This window comes from Podarcis tiliguerta, assembly GCF_965153285.1.
Source record: "Podarcis tiliguerta genome assembly, chromosome: 3".
In the NCBI taxonomy this organism is placed as follows: domain Eukaryota; kingdom Metazoa; phylum Chordata; class Lepidosauria; order Squamata; family Lacertidae; genus Podarcis; species Podarcis tiliguerta.
The window spans coordinates 60,655,977-60,677,837 of NC_139536.1; the positions used below are offsets into that span (position 1 = coordinate 60,655,977).

Genomic DNA, 21,861 nt, shown 5'->3' on the forward strand with positions numbered 1-21,861 from the left:
GGATCATTTAGGGTTAACAATGGTCCAACACAAGAAAAAGCAGACAGCTATGAAAAATAGCCGGCATGGTAGCCATTCTGCAGAGACCAGGGATACAAACTTGATAATGAGGCAGTGCATTCACTGCATCCTTCTGCTCTAATTACTAAGGTGAATAGGAAATACTTAATTGAAGACGGGAAGAGGATAAAGAAGGGGGACAAAACACTTGTTTTGTAAACACAAATAGGAGAATATTATTTAAAGAAACCTTTTCTACTATATGTGAAATAGTAGCCACAACTCTGCAGTGACTGCAGCATACATTAGCAGGTGCCGTTTATGAAACACTTGCAGTGCAGTAAGTAACCAAATTCTTTTTGTAAAAGGGGAACTGTTCAGTAGGTGATGGTTTTTAAGTAAGCAGATATAATTCTGAAATCCTAATGTGTATTCTATGGAACTGTTTCTTTAAAAGAATAGCTTACCTCTAATCATAAATACACTTTCATCATTTAAAAAAATAAATGAAAGAATCAACATTGTACAGGCAAAAAAGTAGAATTTGTGTGTTAGAACAAAGATTGGCAAAACATGGATGGGTGCTGTGTCTTAAAGTATTTTGGTCAAAAAATATATATCAAATATATTGGTCAAAAAATATATCATTTGGTAGCTCTGAAGCTCTAAAAAAAACTTTCATTTCTAGTTCATTATTTCATCTACAATGATTTGAAAATGATAATTATAAAAGTTCCCCATCAATTCAAAGTTCCTTTGGGTTTCAGCTATTAAAGTATACATTTAGAAATGAACTATGTAACATGCTGAAAGTATGACTGAGAAACATCTATATAAGAAAGAGAGCTCACTCTGTTTTGAGGGATAAGCAGAAAAGTGACAAGAAACCAGAGCATGGTAGTTTGTGGGATAACTTTCTTTCACAAGGAAGTGAAATTTTAACCTTGTCCTCTGCTTGAGGTAACCCATTTACTTTTCAACTCTTTCCCTTATTCTGAGGTAAATATGCTGCATTTCTTAACATACATATTGTGTATCTGGGTTCTTCTTTTGGCATTGTTATTACAAGATAATGTCAGACGCTAATAGGACTGGGCATTCCTCCTTTTGCTAAAGATTGATCAGGAATACTCAGTTTTGTGACTGCCATTCAGCTGCTACTGTTGTTATTTCAAGGACCTGCAGTTAAGTGGAGAAAACTTACTAAGAACACTTTTCCAGTGTATGAAGAAAACACACTAAGCAGGGACTTGATCAAATGGCCTACATCAAATGACACCTGAGCAAATAATGTCATCACCATTTGTTCAAATTTTTAATAACTAATTTTATTGCATTTGTGGTACATTTCACAGGTCTGATCAGAACGGAGATGGAATACAACTTTAGGACACTACACTGCCTTGAGTCCAATGGAAGAAATTTGATATATGAATAAAATAAATTAATTATCTACTAACAGCCAACATCCCTATTAACTGCTCTCTGGGGGTTGCATCTGAGGCAATACAGACCTCCATATTATTCTGAGATAACTGTCCTGTCCAAGACTACAACTCACCCTGTACTGATGGGAGTTTGAGTCCAGCAACATTTGGAGGGACACAGCAACGTCAGATTTAGAGTGGTACAGGCAGTCCCCCACCACCACCCACCCAGGGTATTAAGCTAAGGGGATGCAAAATTGAGAAGACCCATAACCTAAAAGATCCAGTGGGGTAGGGGATTTTGGCCTAACACAGGGCACCATATTACAAGAGTTTACCAAAGTTCACTCCTAACACATGTTCCCTATCCCTTTTGTAGGCCAAGGTTGTGGTTAGGAGTTAAAAGCAGAGCCATTGTGGAGGTGAAGGGAGCAATATCTGCGGCTCCAGATAGCTTTGGGAAATCTTGGTTGGATATACTGGCCTAGCTGAAAGACCAGTCAGCTTTTGGAGATTTTCAAGCTCAAACTACAAAAAAAGAACAGATTATTTCTTAAGGTTCTTTTCTAATTTTATACCTGCTAACAACCTGTTTGTGCTATCAATGCAGGTTGCTACTTTTTATATTCTTTTTATTCTTTAAATAAAAATGCGTTGTTTTAGCATGTTGATAGTTGCTCTTTGCATAACACAGGTCAGCTGACCAGGGATATAAGGGTTAGCTGGTAACAGATGATGCAGGTGGTCTTAAAATATAAGGCGGGGGTAGAACTGCCCTCCCTAAATGACTGCTCCTGGCTAAAAGGCTGCAACCTTAGGGTAAATGGGAATGGAGGCAAACCCATTTAGCCTAGTGCCTGAGCAGGTTTTTAGTGTTCAGAGCCAACTGGCAAGGCTCACCGTTCACTAGACCCTCCTCTAAAGCAAAATCTGGCCTGGTACTCTGGCCTATCAATGCCAACTAGTCATGAGGCTTCATCCAGGACATGGGGCAGCATGTCACTAAATAGCAATTGCTGAGAAACGAGAGCAGGAAAGGGCTATTGGCTTTGTGTCCTGCTTGTTCTGCTTTCTGGTGCGAATGTGCAAAACAAGATGCTAGTCTCAATAGGCCTTTGGTCTGACCCAGAAAGACTCTCATCTTTTTATGGGCAGAGCCTCATTGCGGAGCCTCGCTGTCATTTTAACTTCCCAAATGCACCCGAAGGAACAAGAGTGTAGGGTACTGTGGGGAATTTAATGGTGGCACCCAGCCACCCAGTACTCCTCAGGGCACTACTGCTTCCCAACATGACTGCCAGGTCAGGCCACCAGGTCCCACCAACAGAGGACAGTGAGCACCAGTGCTCACTTTGCCCAGGCCTTCATTGTGATAGCCTGTGGCACTCAGTTGGTTGCAGCTTTGTACCTCAAAGGAGTCATTTTCCTTCTTCCCTAGTCTAGCTGTATTTATGTGCTGTGAATACCCTCCTTGAGTGAGGAAAGTTAAAATACCAACAACGGCAGTGTATTCAACTGAAGCAGCATTTTCACTGTCATTGTCTCGGGGGCTGGCCAATTCCCTTTTCATTTCCTTGATACCAATACTTTTCTTTAGCTTGCTAATGCTTCTTTTAATGGAACAATGTATCTTAACAGTAAAGAAATACATGAATGCATGAAAAAAGCAGACCAATTTTTAGTTACACTTCTATAGTTACACGGGTTGGAAGCGCAGAAAGCTAGCTGCAGCAGCTGTAAATTTTCTGAGAATTTATCTAACCACAAATACAATGAAATGGGGAAATGGGGCTATATTAAACTGTGCAAGAGAAGCTGCTGGAACCCAGCCATTTCTGCAACATCCTGTAATTAATTTATTATGACAGGTCTGGCAAACTGAAACACCCAATTCACTTGCGACAGACTTGCGACGATATAGATATTTCAAACTCTGTAATAATCACATAAAGGGCAGGTACGTCTGACCAAATGTGGCACTCAGTGGCAAGGGCAAGACTGTAAAATTAACTGAACAAGTTGCTTCTCCAAGATGGCTGCTACCAAGACACTTTTCTGCTGCCTGAAGCAGTGCCCAAATGGTACCTGCCCCCCAACTTGGGCCAACACTTTTCCTATCCCTGCCTTCTATCCCTCCCTCACAGTGTTGCCTAAAGGAAGTCCCTTGGCCCTGCAGAATCCACAGGGCCTCCTCTGTCCTTCTGACCCTAGAAAAAAAGAAAGCCTATCTGATGAAGAGTGCATTCTTCTATCAAGGTGCATTTCAGTATGGATTGCACAATGCCCCAGTGTTTGTCACCCTCAACTTCAAGTTATGTTATAATACCACATCATGTTATGTAAAGAAGATGAAGAGTTTCCATTATTTATCTGAACATCCAGAAATGCAGACAAATAATATTCCTTCAGCTCAGCAGGATGAGGAAAATGAAACTGCATTTTTTTGAGGGTTTGAACACAAAACAAAAGAAGTAATTCGGCAACATCGTGAAAAACATTAAACAAAATGGCTGTGCTTATGTCACAGCTGACATAGGAAGCCTATTGTGTTCAAAATCCTCTGTCACTCAAAAATGAGCCACGCGGTATATTCAGATACACATACAGAATTACTCTGCAATGTCAGCAGGGGGGTGGGTTATGTATACAATTTAAGAAATGTTTTCCCTATATTTGTTTGCAGTGTTTTGGATACGCCAATGGGAAACTAGAGCTTAAATCCATCATAGTTTACCTTGTAGTTCTTCACCTCTAGAGGCAGAATATGCCATTCTAAAGCCATTCCTAAAAACAGAGCAGCCCATGAAGTAGCATAGTTCAGGCTTTGATGATCAAATCTCTTTAAAATATGCCATAAATATAGAACAGGAGGAGCAAAACAAGGCATGGAGGTAGAGCGAGTAAGTTTTGTAAATGTCCAAACATTTTGTTTTGATTTCTCAATGCTCCCCATTTGTATCTATCTGCTTAGGGATTTGCAGAGGTAGCATGAGTCACAACCAATGAAATGGTAGCAGAAAAGAAAGGTGCAATAATAATAACAATAAACACTTACTACCCATGTTTAAATATTTATCTTCATAGAGGTGGCAAGGTTCATTAGATCCCATAAGTACAAGGGCATTATATTGGTTGTCATGCATTTATTTAACCGGAAGACTTTCAGCCATTCATACAAACTGCTCTGCGTGCCGTCTAGAGAATTTTAATAGCAACAAAGAAAGAAACTTTAATTTTGTATTGGGTCTTATTGTTGTATGTGTGTAAGGAGTTACTCTAACCTGTCTTGTCACAACACACAATTGTGCCTATGATGATTGTGAATGACATCAGCCTCTAAAAATGCTTTCTATAGCTGATTTATAGCAATGTGCATAAGCCTTTAATAGGCTTATGAAAGACGGGGAAGGGAAACAGGGGGTTAATCCTCATTATGGTTTAGTAATATGACATAATGAGAAAGTGACATTTGAAAAGTACACACAATGAAGAACAAATGGATCAAGAGTGTGCCATGGGCACTAGAAGAGTCACTCCCAATCCTCTCTCGTTAGCAAGTACATGCTGAAGGCATCCCTCGTCATCTGCAGGATTTAACTGGTGGCGGCTCAGTTTCTGGGCCAGTCTATACACAAGCTGCTGGTTCCTCTCTGTTCAGTCCCTCCTGTGCACATGGGTGCATGACGAAACCTCAGCGTGCATCAGGGTTTAGGCTCCTATAGCCCAAAGGCATACCAATCATCACAGTGGTCTTCTGATTTCCTGCAGCTTGTACTTGTGTAGAATCTGACTCAGGGCTTATCCACACTTAACCTTTGCTCCACTCTTTCCAGGCACGGTATGCAATTTAAAGAGCCATGTTCAAGCAGCTTTTTTTAAATTTTATTTTTTAGTTTGCTCCAGAGCTTTCCCCATGAAAACCCAGACTTTAAAGCTCAATCGGAGCACACATCAATCTGCAGACAACCTGAGTTAGTGTTTGCACCGATTTAACTTTAAAGTGTGGGTTTCCACTGGGAAATCTTGGGGCAAAAAAACACCCTCCCCCCATACTCTTGACACTGAACATAAGAGCATGGCCCTCTCCCTGCAAAGAGCAGGCTTTAAAGCTAAGTATGGCTAGCTAAGCCCTTATTCTGAGGTTGCTCTGTGTAGTCCCAATTGTATTACACCTGAGCTGAAATGTGAGAATTGTCTTATTCAGTCTGTTTCAAAATTGTTGGAGGGGAGGAGGGTGGATAATATCCAGCAGACTTTCCACCCTGCTATTTCACAAAAGGGTAGATAATTTTGCGTGCACATATGGCTCCAATCCAATGTGATATTTTTGAAGAGGTCAAGGGGGTTGGCTCCTCCTCCTCCTCCTTCTTCCTCTCTTTACCCATTGCTTGTTCCAGTCACCAGTATGTTCAAACAATCTAGGTCCTTTCAGCTGAGATTTTTAAGAAGGTAATTGGGGATTTTTGTTTTCATGCTTCTGCTAACTGTTTGGAAAATATTCATCAGAAACCCCCGCCCCTTCCTTTTTGACACCCACAAAAAGGGTAGATCAAAAAGGCAGCAGGCAAGCCACTGTGGGCCGGGCATTCCATAAACAGGGTGCCGACACTGAAAAAGTGCTTCCTCTGGTTGCTATTTAAGCTATATTACTTTGTAAAGTGCCATGCTTTGATTCTACTACGTAGTACCATATAAAATTAATAAAATGATGATAAACCAAAACAAAAAAAAAGCCTACCATGGCTATTCTGTGAAGCAATTCCTGCCATAACTGGGGAAAAAATCCTAGTTTTACAAAGATGGACAAAGCTATCTCAGTCAGAGCAAACACTGCAGCTGCTGTTGAGCTAGTAGTAGCCACTGGTGGCAATGCTAGTAAATCTAGCCCTTTTTCTCTGACACTCTCTCCAGAGCTATGGGCAGCAACATAGGTGCAGGGCTGTGAATAAGAGCAGAAGAGCATTCTATAATCATGACCTTATGCTGGAAACTTTGGAGGACATGCACTTTTAGGAAAGGAAGTGCTAAAGAAACTGAGGAAGTTCATAAAAGGATGGAATCTGGTTCCTATGTGTAGAAGAGATGCTTGTTTCATCAGCAGCCTAAAATTTAAAAAATAAATAAATACTAGGAAGCATGTTCTGCAGTGCTGGACTTTATCTTCCAACATCAGGCAACCAACCTCGGCTAAGCATCAACTGCCTCTGCGCCAGCATTTCCACACTTCTTTACTTGGCTGCATGTTTTCAAAAGAACAGGCCATGAATTACTAAGCAATGGTATGCTCAGATGCGGCTTGACATGGCCGGCTGGGGACCTTTATCCTCAAGAGCATAAGAGGCCTGCCCACCTAGGCCAGTACTGTACACTGTTCTCACAACTAACCAGAAGTCCATGGGAAGCTCAGAAGCAGGACTTGGGCACAGCTCTCCACTTGTAATTCCCAGCAACTGCTGTTCAGATGGATCTACGCACATGTAAACATTCACAGGTGGGAGACTCTGCCCCAGGTACCTAAGTGGGCACAGTGACTCTAGTTTGAAACAAATTCCAGAAAGGGAGAGAAATGTTGCAAGTCAGGATTTTGATGGTAGCATTAGGTGACCCTGGAAACACCAGCCTCTAATTACGCTCAGGTTAGCTTAAGTCAAGAAACTTTTGCCTTTTAGGGGTTTTTTGTTTTGGATCTGTTTCTCTCTCTTTCTCACGGCAACTATTGTCTTTCCCCTTAATAGCTGGGCCCTCTTTGCTCTAACGCTGAGGTGGAGCATGGCCAGAACAGCTGAAAGCCTTGGAGTCTTTGTTCTCTTGGAAAGGGGAAAGGCTCTCTTCCCCCCTAGGCTTTATAGTGCTCTTAAATGAAGATATAATTATGATCCAGAGATAAGAGGTACATGTTGGAGGTACTGGAATGAAGAAAGAAAGGCAGCCCCACCTCCGCAGTCATCACGAAATGAGAGTGTTTGTCTATGGGATGGGATGGAGTTAAGTCAGGAAAAACACTTGCCTCACAAGTTGTATAACCCACTCCCTTGCATGAATCATTAAAGCAGTAATAAACATTTCCCCGGTTTTGTTTGTTCCTCCGTCCTCCGGTTTCTCTCTAGCAAGGAACTGGGGAAGGGGTCACCAATCTTGGGGACCTGCGGGCAGTGCTTTTTTCTTCTTCTCCTAGAAAAATAGATGCTGGTACTGAAGTTGTTATAGTAAGTGCAACAGTTTATAACAAAGCAGAGAAACTGTTGTGGACACCCACCCACCTACCACAATCTGTTTTATTGGCTATGCTTCTCTCAAACTTAATTTCAGCTGGGGAAGTGGATCCTATGGGCATCAGGGAAGGCTTTGGCTGAGCCATGTGCACCTGTGGGCACCATGATGGCAACTTATGAAACAGAGCAAGACATGCTGGTCCAAGACCTTACCAAACGTTGCAGCTCTGCAGTGTGAGTTGGTGTCAGCAAGTTGCAGTCTTTCGGGGTATGGACAAGCACATTGACCAAATATGAGGCAGCTTCCTGAGACTGCAAACCCGTACACCAGGAGTGGGGAACCTTTGACCCTCCAGATGTTGCTGGCCCATAACTACCAGCATCCCCAGCAAGTGTAGCTGACGGCCAGGGATGCTGGGAGATGCAAGTCAGCAAAATCTGGAGGGGCAGGGCTCCTGCTTCCTTAAGATCTGTATGGAAGAGTTCATTGCAGCAAATGTAGTTTGTCATGCTTGTCCCTCCACCCCCAACTTTCAAAGGCACAGGAGCCTTGCTCACTTTTGCATCCAACCACTCTAGTGTGTTCATATGTTGCGACACCACCAATCCTTGTGACACTTCACAGAACAAAAGGTGGTCGCTGCCCTGGGAGATTACTTCTGACAGTTTGCATCCTTAACATTTTTTGTTCATTTCTTAACAGTGAAAGTCATATTGAGAAAACAGGTGCTTAAGATCTAATCACAGGCAATAGTTTGGCCAATGCAGGGCAAAACAGAGCTTTCCTGTTGCACAGGTCCTTATTTGTTAACTTCCCCATATATAAAACATTGACTGAATAATGAGACGTAATGCTCAACAGCAAGAGAGAACACGGGAAGGAACGAGAGTTATGTGCAGCCCCAGTTTGTCATTTGTTAGGAACTACCTATGTTGGGCTGACAGCACCTATTGTTCTGATACAATTGAAGGGTGTCCAAGTTCTTTGCATCATTAGATTATCACCATGGTGCTAAAGCTTCAGTTCCTGCACAATCTATGAGTTTCAAGGCATCGTGAAGCTTTTATCTGTCTCTCTCATCTAATCTCTGTGAATGAAGGAGCAAAGCATTTTTTTTAACCTGAATGTAAGCTTGGCCACACCTGTATATGCAAAATGACCCTGACTTATAATCACAAGAGGGAATGGCATGTTAAGTTCCTGTTTTCCTGTATAATAGTCAATGTCATGTAAGTAATGAAAACAACTTGTTCAGATAGAAAAGATACTGAGAAATTATGGTAATGTGAAATGTAAAACCAGATAGTTCAAATAAAAGGGTGCTTTGGATAGTAACAGCAAGACTGTTGTTCTTTATCTGTGCAGTTGCTACTAAGATTTATACTCTGTCCTTCGCATACATCATCAGGGTGAATATATTCTTTCCTGACTGTATGAGATTGTCATTATTTTCTGAAATGCCTGCTCAGTTTATGGTTCCTAGAGGGAGTATTAAAAGGCTACAGATTAATTCATGTGCACTACAACTTTCATCACTCCCAGCCTCTTGTAGGCAATAGCCAAGGATGTTGGGAATTGTAGTTGGAATACGTGGAGGACTCCATGTTAGCCAACCCTGGTATACCAAACATTTATAATCTGGTCCTTTCCCTCGCCCCCACACACATATACAGGCTCCCACAAAAGGCTAAAAATATGTTAGCCTTCATATCACCACACGTCTGAGGACAGCTCCCACACAATGTATCTAATTTGGCAGTTCCACTGACCCACGCCAACACCAAATGCTCCAAAAGTGACAAGTCTGTCAGAAAACAGTGCTTTTTAAAAGGCCTTGTCATGCATGTTCTGAGACCTCTGGAGTATAACGTGACAACTCATTACATCATGGATTGCTGTGCCATTCTCAGTCATAACGTTTTCTGTACATCTGTGGTGAGATATACTGTATCCTCAAAGTATTTTAACACCTTAAAAGACCTGTGATCTCCCTAGTATATATCACAATTCTGTGATAAGTGGGACTGTTTCAGTACTAGATTACACTGCCTGCAATCCTATACATACTGAGCTGGGAGACTAAGCTCCACTGAAAACAGTAAGATATACCTCTGAGTAGACATGTATAGGATTGCACTATAAATTACTTACATACTCTGTGCAGCAAAAATATCAGCATAGGTTACAGGCAAAAAAGTGTGAATCAATCCTGAACAAAACTATTTGCTTGCCAATAAACCTTACTGAAATAATAGGGAAACACTGCTAACTAATTCTGTTGAGGACTCTAGTGTCAGAAATTAAAGGGATGTTTTTTAACCCCCTGCAACAGTAAACAAAACAGCCACAACAATCCTGATGTTCATCCATAAATAAGTGGAAATTATGTATCTTTGGACTGAAGAATCTAGGAACTTCACATATGCACAGTCATAACTAGTTAACAGCAGTATGAAGTAACCAAGTAGGGTAGCTTTCTTTTAAGAGCTGCCTTTGAAGATGTCCTAAGGTCCAGTTTAAAGATGAAGACCCATAAGAAGGGAGAGCAGCAGAGGCCTTAAAGTTGCCCATGAAGAGTTGGCACTTGGGCAGGAGCCTGATAGAGTCGCAGACACACAGTGACAAAATATATATTTAGAACTACTACCGAAGTCATGGATAGCAAATGTGGTACCTTTCAGATGTTGGCCTACAACTCCCATCAGCCAAAGCCAGCATGGCCAGTGGTCAGAATTTATGAGAGTTGTAGTCTAACCATATTTGTTACCCTTACCTTAAATTGCAGAGGCCTGCCTTAAATAATCTCCCAGACACAAGCAGTGCAGCCATCTGAAAAGCAATGGCTTTTAGCAATCAGCTGTGAGTCATGGTAGACCTGTGCAGAGAGCCTGAGTGCCAGGGGAAGTCAACATACAACAGGAAGCAAGTTTGGCCTTTCAGCTCTGCACCTAGGTGCAACACATAGACCCCCTGAACACATTAAAGCTGCATGCCTTTACCTTAAAAATCTTGAGTATTTCAGATTCTTTGGAGGTGACTTACTATATACATTAGGAATGGGCCAGACAGAGTGGTCAGTGGGGAGCTGCCCCCATCCCAAATACGCAGCTTACACAAAGAAACACAGTTTCTATAGAAGACACCATTCTGTGGATGTTAAGAACATAAAAAGAGCAAATGACCTATCTAGTCCAGCATCCAATTTTCACAGAGGCCAACCACACATACATAATTTTATTTGTAAGCCACCTTTCCAAAGTTCAAACCGTGCTCAATGTGGCTTACTGCATGGGAAAAATCATAGTTATAAACAATAGAATGTTGAAAATATGTGAACAAACTGAGCGACTGCCATACAAATCACAAGATCTAAAATAAAGATGCAGAAAACCAACAGCAATGATAGCAACCTCCCTGCCGCAACAACAACAACAAAACCCTAACGACATCCCAGCCCTAGAGTCTGTTCAGCAGCCTCAGCTTTTGTAGCTGGAGTCAGTCAGGGTCCTGCCCTCCCAGGCCTGTGGAAAACTAGAAAGCACAATCCTAGCACAATAGGCTCAGAGCAGGGCCAGAAGGTGCAATAATGCCTCCACCGCCCCACCATCATACTGCTTATCTGAGGCATTAAGGCCATCAGCATAAAGCTGAATAGCAGCATAACCAGGGAGTGACTAATTGACTATTGCATATGTCTTACCCCACAAGTGTCCTGGAAAAACAGGGTCACCCCACTTTTCTCATCATGCTCACGCAATTTCACAGTGCAATCTTTCCTCCCCCTCTTTCCCCCTCCCTCCCCCAAAAGCACAGGTACTTTGTCCTGAATCCCTGACCTACCTAGTGTCGTCAGTATGTCAAGTCCCCAGTTGAGGATCAATCCACGTGTCCAAAGTCCAAACTGAAGGACAGTGCTGCAGAGATCCTGGAGCACCCAAGGTGAGGTCCATCAACATGGGCAGCTGAGCAGACACAGCACCTCAGCTCTGCTGCCCTTTTATAATGTGAACAATCACATGCAACACGCAGCTAATAATGTTCTAACAAAATATTTGTAACATGTATTATTTCACAATACTTAGAATTGTGAAATAATACATGTTACAAATATTTTGTTAGAACATTGTTAGCCGTGTGTTGCCTGTGATTGGTCAGTTGTCTGTTTTGCAACACAGCGGATTTCCTTTGTTGTAGCCCATTTATACTGTAGCATCTGGGCTTGACGAGGCATGTGACCCTCATCTGTTCTGAGCCTACTGCAGCTGAGGAATCACACACCTCCTCCCAGAGCTAATGAGCCCCACCTGGCCAGCTAGTGAGCTGGACTGTGGGCCCTTGCCTGCCTCAGCCTCCCAGACTAGCCATCCCACTGACCCCTACATCTCAGAGCCCACCATGTTTGTGGAGATGGGCTCCTCTGGCTCTGGAGATGGGTCCTGCTGCTCTGTTTCCTGTGCGCTGACCCCCATCCCTTGCGATCCTCTATCATCCCATGAGTACATCCTACACCAACCTCTCCTTCCCCATCCCCAGCTTGCCCTGGTGTGTCCCAGTTCTGGCTAGACCACTCACTGGGATCCTCTTCCTCCTCCCTCATGTCCAACCAGTTCACAACATGCTTTTTCCAGGGCCATGATCTTGCACGGTGCTCCAAAACTTGAGCCCGAAAAAGTGCTTTTGGGGGAGGGAAAATTGTGCCATGAAATCATGTGAGATCACAGCATCCAAAATGGCTGCCATTCTCTCATGAGAAAAAAACAGGACAATGGCACTATGGAAGATGGTGTCTGGATTTTGCTGTTGAGGTGTTGGAGGGTATGATATGTGACCTGGGCCCAAGATCATCAAAGTTTGTGTACTACTATGACTGGCAATCATGTCACAGTTAGTCTGACACACCCTTATGTTTTAAAAACATCCCATAGTCTCAATTTCATTCCACTCTTTAAGAAAAGAATTAAAATACCAGTGTGTCTCAGGATAAGCAGGAAGAAAACAACATATGGGGGTGGGTGGGATGTAGAGGACTGGAGCTGGGAATGTAAGGAGCAGAGGCACCATGTGGCAGAACACAGCCCTCATCAACCTGGTACACCCAGCCGATGTTTTGCACTACAACTCCCATCAGCCCCAGTCATGGCACAAGTTGTAGGCCAATACATATGTGGAGTGCAACAGTTCTGGGGGAAGGATGGCACTGTGCATGTCTCACTCCAACTCACAGGCAGGGAGAGTTTGTGCATCCCAGCAGGGATGTTTCCATTGCTGGCATCTACAGGGATTGCCACTCAATTAATTCCTTTCAAATAATTCAGCATATAGAATATGGCTCACAGGAGGCAGATCAAGTCTTTTAAGGCTGGAGTCAGGCTCCTGCCTCCCACTGTAACAATGCTGTCCTTCCTTATTTCTGTCAAGCAGAAACACCATCAAGTTGGGCAACTGGCTTTCGGAAGAAGAAGCTGACCAGGCTGCTATGGCTGAATTAGTGATCTTGGAAAACTAGGCCAGGCCATGAGGTAATCATTTGGCAGCAACATACTGGCATGAGCCTTTTCCTGACTGCTGACTTTTCATTTTATTGTATTAATTATCAATATATAGGAATACTCGCTTGCATATTTGAAGTCATAATTTAGTTCAGATAAAAGAGGCATTATATTTAAATAGATTCTGCCCAACTAAGCTGGTAAATCTGATACCAATTAAGAATAATTTGAAATAGGCCAGTAGAGTAACTCCAATTGTTCCTTAAAAGGCCAAGATTTGTTAATTCATTAATATAGTTTTAAGTGTTTACATCTCCAGATTTTCTCTATTCCTACTGCTCTTAAAAAGTAAAAAAAAAACACCAGAAATTAAAATGTGCTTATTTTTATTTCTAATGTATTTTAAATGGTGCAGCAGAATCTCTAATGTCTCCACATGTACTCTTATTCCAGGAATCACTAACACTTTCAACATCTTGATGAATGTTACCAGTTTCCAAAATGCTAATGTAATAGTGGAATGGACCGCTTTGGAATTTGGTGGACTCTCCTTCTTTTGAGGTTTTAAAACAGATGTTGGATGGCCATTTGTCAGAGCTCCTCTAGCTGTCGTTTTTGCATTGCAGGGGGTTGCACGAGGTAACCTGTTGGTTTCCTTCCAACTCTACAATTCTATGATTCCTGAAAAAATCACAATTTGCACTTTATCCACTCCACAGCACCAACAATTGGCAGTATCTGATTGACATCTTTTGTTTAATTCTCAGTGTGTGTGCCAAACTACATCTATTAAATTGCTGGCTGTCATTTTGACTGGTGTTTTATTTTTATAAAAGTGACGGGAAGACCAATAATATGGATGTGTGTGTTGTGTGCGCACACAAATCCACTGCCCTGTCCTAAGCCCTGCTGGCTTGCTGAGGCTAGGGGAAGAGGTGGCTTTTCCTTACCTCCCCCTCATGCTGTCACCCCTTCCCATAATTAAATATGCCAACTCAGGGGCTGGCATAGTTGAAGCTTCTTTTGGGGGAGTGCCAGGGAATGAGAGGGTTTGAAATCCTCAGCTGCCACTGGCATGCCCTCACCATTGGTGGGACACTTCCATCAGCAGGATATTTGTGCCTGTGGAGCTTTCTGTGGGCAGATCCAGTAGGTTTGTCACTTCAGCAGTGTGGCTTCTTTTCCACTGCACTTATACACCACTTCCTACGAATTCAGTTGATTCAGGCTGTGAGGCTGCACCCTAGTTGATGTTAACGATGGCCATATAATGAAATGGTGCACAAATGGAATATTACTGTTTCAAATGAGTAATAGCATTTGACATATTTGATGACATGCGAGATTTCTAGGAAGATAATCACCGTCTAGAAAAGATTCCAAGGAAAGCTATGAGGAACAAATAAAAAATTTAGGAAGCCTGCCATGTGAAGAGTGGAGGGAGGAGAAGGAAAGGTTTAGAGAAAGGACAACACTCTGAAAATGTAAAGGAGAGGGAGAACAATGACGTCTGAGAATGGGGAACAAAGCAATAGATTTTTGAGAGATTGTAAAGAGAATTGCCTTGCTGGATCACCCTGAGGTCCATCCAGTTCATCATCCTGTTTGCAGCTATGGTCAAGCCAAAGTCTCCAGAAGCTCACAAAAAGGCTATGAAGTGAAAGAATCATTGAGTTGGAGGTGAATGGCAGAAGTATGGCGTGAACAGCAACAACCAGTACTATTATACCCTCTCCTCCTCTTCCTGTTCCTCCCACCCACTGTTGGACTGTTTATAGCTTCTTCCTCCTCCTCCTCCTAGTTCCTTTGTTAGTTCACTTCCCATGAGGCACCCCAAAGCAATTTACAACATAATAAAGACATGTATAATAAAATTGTTGCATATATATAAAACTATTGAAACAATTGCACATACAAATTCATGTTTTTTTTTAAAAAAAACAACTATAGATTTGTTAAAATATCAACAATATGTAAATAACTAGGGCTTTTTTTCTGGGGATATTCAAAGGTACGTCGTACTGGCACCTGCCCCCCCCCCCCCCGTTAAAAGTGTGGCACTTACTGAGTTGAAAAAAGAAGAAGTGTGGCACTTACTGTAACAGGCACTGTGTAAATAACTGACAAAAAATCACTAAAAGCCAACCAACCAACTGCCAAAGTTTTGCTTAAACAAGCAGAGGGTCTTGAAAACGAATGTTGCTCCTATTAGCTGTACTTTAGCCAAGGAAGATTGGAGCGTTATGTTTATTCTTTGTGTGACTATAGAAATGAAAACACATCCTTAGCAACCTCTCTTGGATAAGGAAGGGTTAATGAGGCTCAGTAAAACATTGACAACCAGGAGGGGCTCCCTCAAGTGAGATGATAAAAACAAGGCTGCACCTGGATGCCGGCAATTTGCAGACAGACACATTCTGGTCAGCCCTTTTTGCTCAGCCGCTTTGTTCTGCCAGCTGCCTTGGTGCTTTGGATGCAGGTGGAAGGGTGGACTTTGCTATCTATAAAAATGTTTAATAGTGAAGACCAACTTCCGCTTCACCTCTCAAGGGATCAAGGTTAGGCGTGTGTTGCTATGCCAGACAGCACAGCAAAGCAGCACAGGGCAGGTGGGCAGGAGCCACTGTGCCTAGCTCTAAGATGGAGGCCTCTCTGTGGCAGAAAGTACACAGCGTGAATTTTGCATCTTTGGGGGTGAAAGGAAGGCAAGGAGCAGAGAGGCAGCCAGCTTCCCTAGATGGGGCAACAGTGCACAGAGGGGCCAGGCATCCAATTGAAATAAATTAATTTCCACCCAGGAGGAGTGTGGTGCACCCGTCCTACCAGGGAGCTATTGTTTTTGCTCATGTATGCTAATGTGAAGAGATGGATCGCTCCACAGGCCCAGGGATGCCCAACATAGTGTGGCTGGCAGAGCAGCTCTCACAAAGAACCTGAGAATTTATGCCTTGCTCTTTGCTTGTTAATGTGGAAATAAAAGGGCCCACCTGCTACTTGAAGTCATGATCACTGGCAGAGTGCAAGCGGGGGAAGGCTCTGGGTAAAGCTTTATAAAAGGGCAATAGAGCTGCAGTCAGTTTCTGTGGTCCTTGTCTTTTGAATTAGGGGAATCACACCATGTTCTGTTGTGATGGAGAAGGGCTAAGGTTCAAAGAGCTGCTCTTGATATATATATTTTTTTAAGTACAGTATTGCATGTTAAGTACATTTGCTTTTAGTCACCTTATAAGGAATGGCACGTGGTCAGGAATAGAAGCATGAGGAAATGATCTCTCCTCCCTAGTGTGGTGTTGGATTAAGACCTGGGACACCACTTCAGTCATTGAGTGACCCTGGGCCAGTCATTGCCTCTCAGCCTAACCTACCTCACAAGGTTGTTGTGAGGTTTAAATGAGGAGGGAGAGACCATGCACACCACCTTGAATTCCTTGGAGAAAAAGGTGGGATTTAAATGCAATTAAGCAAGCCATAAATGCACCCTTTTTATGAATGTCTTTTAGGGTCAAGCTAGGCATAGCCTTAATTGTACAGCAATTTTAAAATATTCCTCCTTGTCCGGTAATGATTTCTTGATTTTCTATATATATTTTTCAAAAAAAATCCTGTAACCTCTCCCCCCCCCACCGTAAGTATGTCATATGAGGCACTGATACTTCCCTCCCCAATTCCAAGTACACCTACTATTGTATTGCAGGGACTGTATTTTATTTCTCAAGATTTGTATACTTCTTGGTTGTAATAAAATATCATATCAGTTTACAAAAACAATAAAGCAATAAAATTATCAGTAAAAAAGAAAGTTATAAACAATAAATAATTCAAAAATAATTAAAATCAACTAAAATCAGCCGGTCTGGAGATATTGCACTGTGTCTTTCAACTTGGATTTGCAGGTGTGTCCCACAAAGGCGTCACATACATTGAATGGACAGCGTATGCAGTGAATGTACAGTATGCACAAACACTGAAAACACAGCCTGGCTAAGTCCTTCCCTGCACTGCAGGGGAATTACCATATTGAACTGGAAAAACACATTTCAAGAATCATTCCTGCTCCCTCCAAAAGCCTTTTTCAATTAGCCATACATTTTTGAATAATCAAAACAAACATTTTTTGAGCGGCTGCCAGCAGATGGCATCTCCCTGTCCATTCTCCAAAGAGAAGCAAAAACTTTTCCGTGTAGGGCAGCCAACTCAGCACTTTGCAAAAAATGACAGGAAAGACAGATTGGGTTGGAACCATCATTAGGAAGCAGGGTAAACACAAAGTTTCTTAAATAAATACTCTTGCATGATTTACCCACTACTGGAAGAAAACAGAATATTAAAGCACTGGGATTCCTTCTCAGGTTCCACAGAATTTTGCACGTATGCCTCATATGAGACTTTAGCTGTTTGATCTACTATGTTGGTTTCTTTTGGTGCATGTAATGGATTTTATAATTTTCATTGCATTGTTAGATTTCATATCTGAAACTGGAAGCTGCCACTAGAGCCGTATATTTTGGCTAGTTGGTTACAGGAAAAATAAATGATGCAACTGAGGGTCAATACAATTAATACAACTCCACCTGAGTAAAATCTCTAGCCCTACATTAAGATAATGGGCTGAAGAGTGCACACATCTATGTTGCAGCAGGCCAGACACTGGTGGTCTTCCTCAGAGACCCTTCTCCATGTGTCCCACACAAGGTGAGATGTGTGGAGGGTGGTTGCATGAGTACAGGCCTTTTCACTGGTGGCCCCCATCTGTGGAATGCTCCTTCCAGTCTACGTGCTACATCATAATACTTCTATGAGTACAGCTAGCGAAACTTCAAAATTACATCTGAATCTCAATGAGGCTTTAGTTTGATGTGAGTTTATTCTTCAATAAAGTGCTACGCATGTTTTCAAAGCTGGTTTAAGAAGTCAGTTGGTGTATTAGCACTAAAGAGTAGTATATACTTTTGGCAAGAAATTGCATTCTACTGGGCAAACGTCTGTTGATGAAACAGATTGTAATACAACAGCTTGCACACACCTACATGAACAATTTTGGGTAACTTTCAAACTTGCGCATTTCAATAACTTGAATTGGTCTAACAAAAAATTGCTATTTTACCTGGTTGCTTACATGCATTTCTTCAAAAGAAGAAATATAATTATAGGCTGTATTTCTTTATGCAAAATAGAAGTCATATTATTGCAACAAGGAATGCAACTAAGAGTCTCTGGTGCAGAGAGCTAAGCCTTAAACACTTTCTGGGACTAAGCAAAGATCTGAAAAATATTTTTGTGTGTGATATATATAAGATTGCTTCTGCCAGATTGTATTCTTTAGGGATTAGTTGGTTTCTTTCTTCATAGCCACAATGAATCTATGTGTAAATTTTACCCCATTTTTGATGGTTTTCCATTTTCCTATAAGTAAATATTTCTTCTTTTCAACTGCTACCTGCCAAATAACTTATAAGTTATCTCTTTCGAAGTGGAAAGAGGGAAAAGACAATTAAGATGCACATGACCTAACCTTCTTCCTTTAAGTATTTTTTAAAGTAGCAATTATGTCAGCAGGATATGTTATGTACAGAATATTTGTTTGGAATGTTCCTCTCGGTACCACTTCAGAGCCAAAACTAAATGCACCTCAAGCAGTATTAATATAGTTGATACTTAATTCACTGAAACATTTTAACAAGCAATTTTATGATTAGTGTGTGCGTTCCCACTCACGCACGCTGTAGTCTTAAAAGTGATGGCAATTAGATAAGAGTAATCAAAGCAGGAAATAGGTGTTCCTGGAGAGCAAAGCTCCCTTGAGCTGTCATACTTTCTCCCGCCCTCTGATTTTCACATTTGGATTCTGAATGGCTGTGAAGATGCTTGCTCTGTGACAGCACAACTCAATTTCGTGTCGGATCAGCATGGACAGCTGTGGCTTTCGACAATGGAAGCCATTGTTGGGTCCTGAAAGTTAATGTGATTATGCAAATGTTGCTCTAACTACCCGGGCTCTCTTATACTCTTCACAAATGAGCACATTGTCACATTTCATTATGTGCATCCAGTCCTGCTGGTTTGGTGGTATCATTATATCTCTCAGAAATGGACCACATCAAGACTGCTCGCTGCTGGTATTAGGCAGAGAAAACCAACTCTGACCCACAAACAAGGATTTGTGTGTGTGTTGCGGGGGGCGGGGGTTGTAGCTTGACTGAATCTCTATATTAGTTCTGACTGACTTTGGAGGGCCAAGAATAGTAGATAGGACTACAAGACACAATCTGGTCCAGGAATAGACTTTGAACCATTTCTGGCTCCCAAGAATGTACGTATATATGTGAACAGGTTTTCCTTCATTTGCACACCTCATCATTTGTACAATTCTGTTAACAGGAGCCGGATTCCTGAATAGCTCTGATTCAACAGATTGATTGCTGATGTGCAAGTTCTGTGGTTGTCCATCTCTGACAGTTTGCTGCCATGCGTTTGCAGCCCTAGGAATCACTCCCCATAATTATACCATAAAATGTGAAACCCTGCCTTATAATGTGTTGTTTCTTTCTAAGAGCTGAACCTTCCATTAAAAACATGGATTCAGTGCCACTTCTAGTGGTAAAGACTAGAAAATGGTTTTACATTGAGTTGGGGGAGAGAAGCAGGGCTTTTGTTCTAGTTCTTGTTGGTGTTGTTCCATTTGTTTATATATCAATGCACCCAGTGCTTTACAAAGCCCCTGTCCAGAAGACCTTACAATATAAAATTCTAAAATGTGACATAGGGATAGAAAACAAGAAGGGGAAAGAGATGGAAATGGAGATGGGACAAAGGGGGGAAGAATACACACTTGTTTCAGGTATACATCCTAAGGCTTAGGGCATAATCCAACAGCTGTTGGAAACCAGGCTGAGGAGAGGTGGCTTAGGTGTTGCTCCACTGGCAATATGTTTATTACCCACACTTCACGCTAAGGTCCCAGGGCAGGTTAAAGCGTTAAAACACTATATAAACTACTTCCATGTTTCAAAAGCCAGGATAAAGACTGAGGTGCGTCTTAAGCATTCTTTGAAAGCAGTACAATGAAGGTGCCAGACACACCTCTATGGGCAGGGAGTTCTGCATTAGGGGCTGCCACAGATAATGCCCTCCTTCAGGCCAGTACCCCCTGAGCCTCTGAGGGACAAGAACTACCAACAGGCACCCCCTGCTGATCTCTGCACCTGAGAGGTTCTGTAGGGAAGGAGGCAGTCCTTCAGATATTTGGGGCATGAGTCATTTAGGGCTTTAAACACCAACATGAGTCATTTAGGGCTTTAAACACCACCAATTTGATGTTTCTGTGCATTTTGCACAACTAAGCATCAATTAGTACCATCTTTGTACATGTTAAAATGTTGTAACTGGGGATAGAAGAAAAATTTGATGCATCTTACAGTCAAAGGTGAGCTTATTTACCTAATTCACTGTCCAAAACAATACATGAACAAAAACACAGCCACTGTTCAAAATTCACACTTCTCAGAATTTTGCAATGCAGTTCTCCAGCCACCTAATGTATACAAAAAGATATATAGTGCATATCATTGCATATATTAGTGGAAGTAACACAAACATATATTATATTAGTGGAAATGTTTCACAAAAATGTGTACATTGGGAGAAAGTCACACTAAAATGCTAGTGAATTTTCATGAGGACATTAAAAAAAAATATTCTCAAACTGATGTGGAAATGTAGAGAATGGACCTGAAGACTGGAAAATTGAGAAACCAGAACCGACCGATTTGCCCATCTATACCTGCTACTCAGGTTTGCCATTTCAGATGTGGTTCTCAAACAGAACAGGTCCCTTTCCTGGAGGAAATTGATCCGTTTCCTCTTTATGAACTGCAAATCTCAAAAGTGGCACTTTAGTAGTAAGAGTCCCAGCATACTGTTGTAAGTATGTATATTTTTAAAAAGTTGAAGTGCCTGAGTCAAAAATGTAGGGCACAGGTGTTTTGGGGTCATTCATTTCTCAGCGCTGTTTATGAGAAGATCCCAGACACATTCAGAGAATGCTGTTTTGGTGCAGCGCCAGCCATCAAAAGTTGACAGGAAAAAACAGGTGTATCTGGTGATGACATGCACAGCGTACAATAAGAATCAGACTGTAGAAACATTTACGTTCATTAAAGGAGCTGCCATTACATTTTTCTTCAAAAGGCATGATGCACAATTAGGCAATTTTCACAAATGGGACATTTCCAGCACCCAGCTGCAAGACAAATGGTAAGTTGAGGGAAGGCAAGAGGTCAAAAGACACTGTGGCTGTTTGTGTATGCTGAAACACCACAACCCTGGATGACAGTGGGGCCCACAATACAAAATTGCAGCCTTGTTAATAAAAATAAAAGTCCACACAAGTTTAAAGCCGGCAGCAAAGAAAAATCCTAGACTGCTGGAAGCTAGCAGAAGAGAGAAGGTGTGTGTGAGAAAGAAACCTTTGCCTTCCTTCAGCAGATTCCTGCATTTCAATGTTGGGAGAGATGCAGCACTCCACTTTTCCTCACCTAAATACTATTCTGTATTTCTGTATTAGCTCATAGGCTAATACAAAGCTTCAATACAGAGATAGAACCTAGGAGAGCTGGATAAATCTTGGCTCTGTAGAGCAGGGTGAGTTGCAACAAACACATATCAAGTGTTTTTGTACCCAGAGATATCAAGAAGAGCCTGTAACTAGAAAGCAATAATAAAATAAAGGCAAC

General features: G+C 41.9%; 1 long non-coding RNA gene across 2 annotated transcripts in view; it reads right to left on the bottom strand.

Annotated features, from left to right (window-relative positions):
* The window catches only part of LOC310675071, a 73,646-nt gene that overhangs the window by 48,408 nt on the left and 3,377 nt on the right, over positions 1 to 21,861 (bottom strand). The window contains exons 2-3 of one of the 2 annotated variants that reach the window (XR_014509919.1): positions 20,567 to 20,660; positions 16,821 to 19,078 (exon numbers count right to left, since the gene is read on the bottom strand). This is a non-coding gene — a long non-coding RNA (uncharacterized lncRNA). Of the gene's footprint in view, positions 1 to 16,820; positions 19,079 to 20,566; positions 20,661 to 21,861 lie in introns of those variants that run through there. The other variant, XR_014509918.1, reaches the window with a different exon arrangement.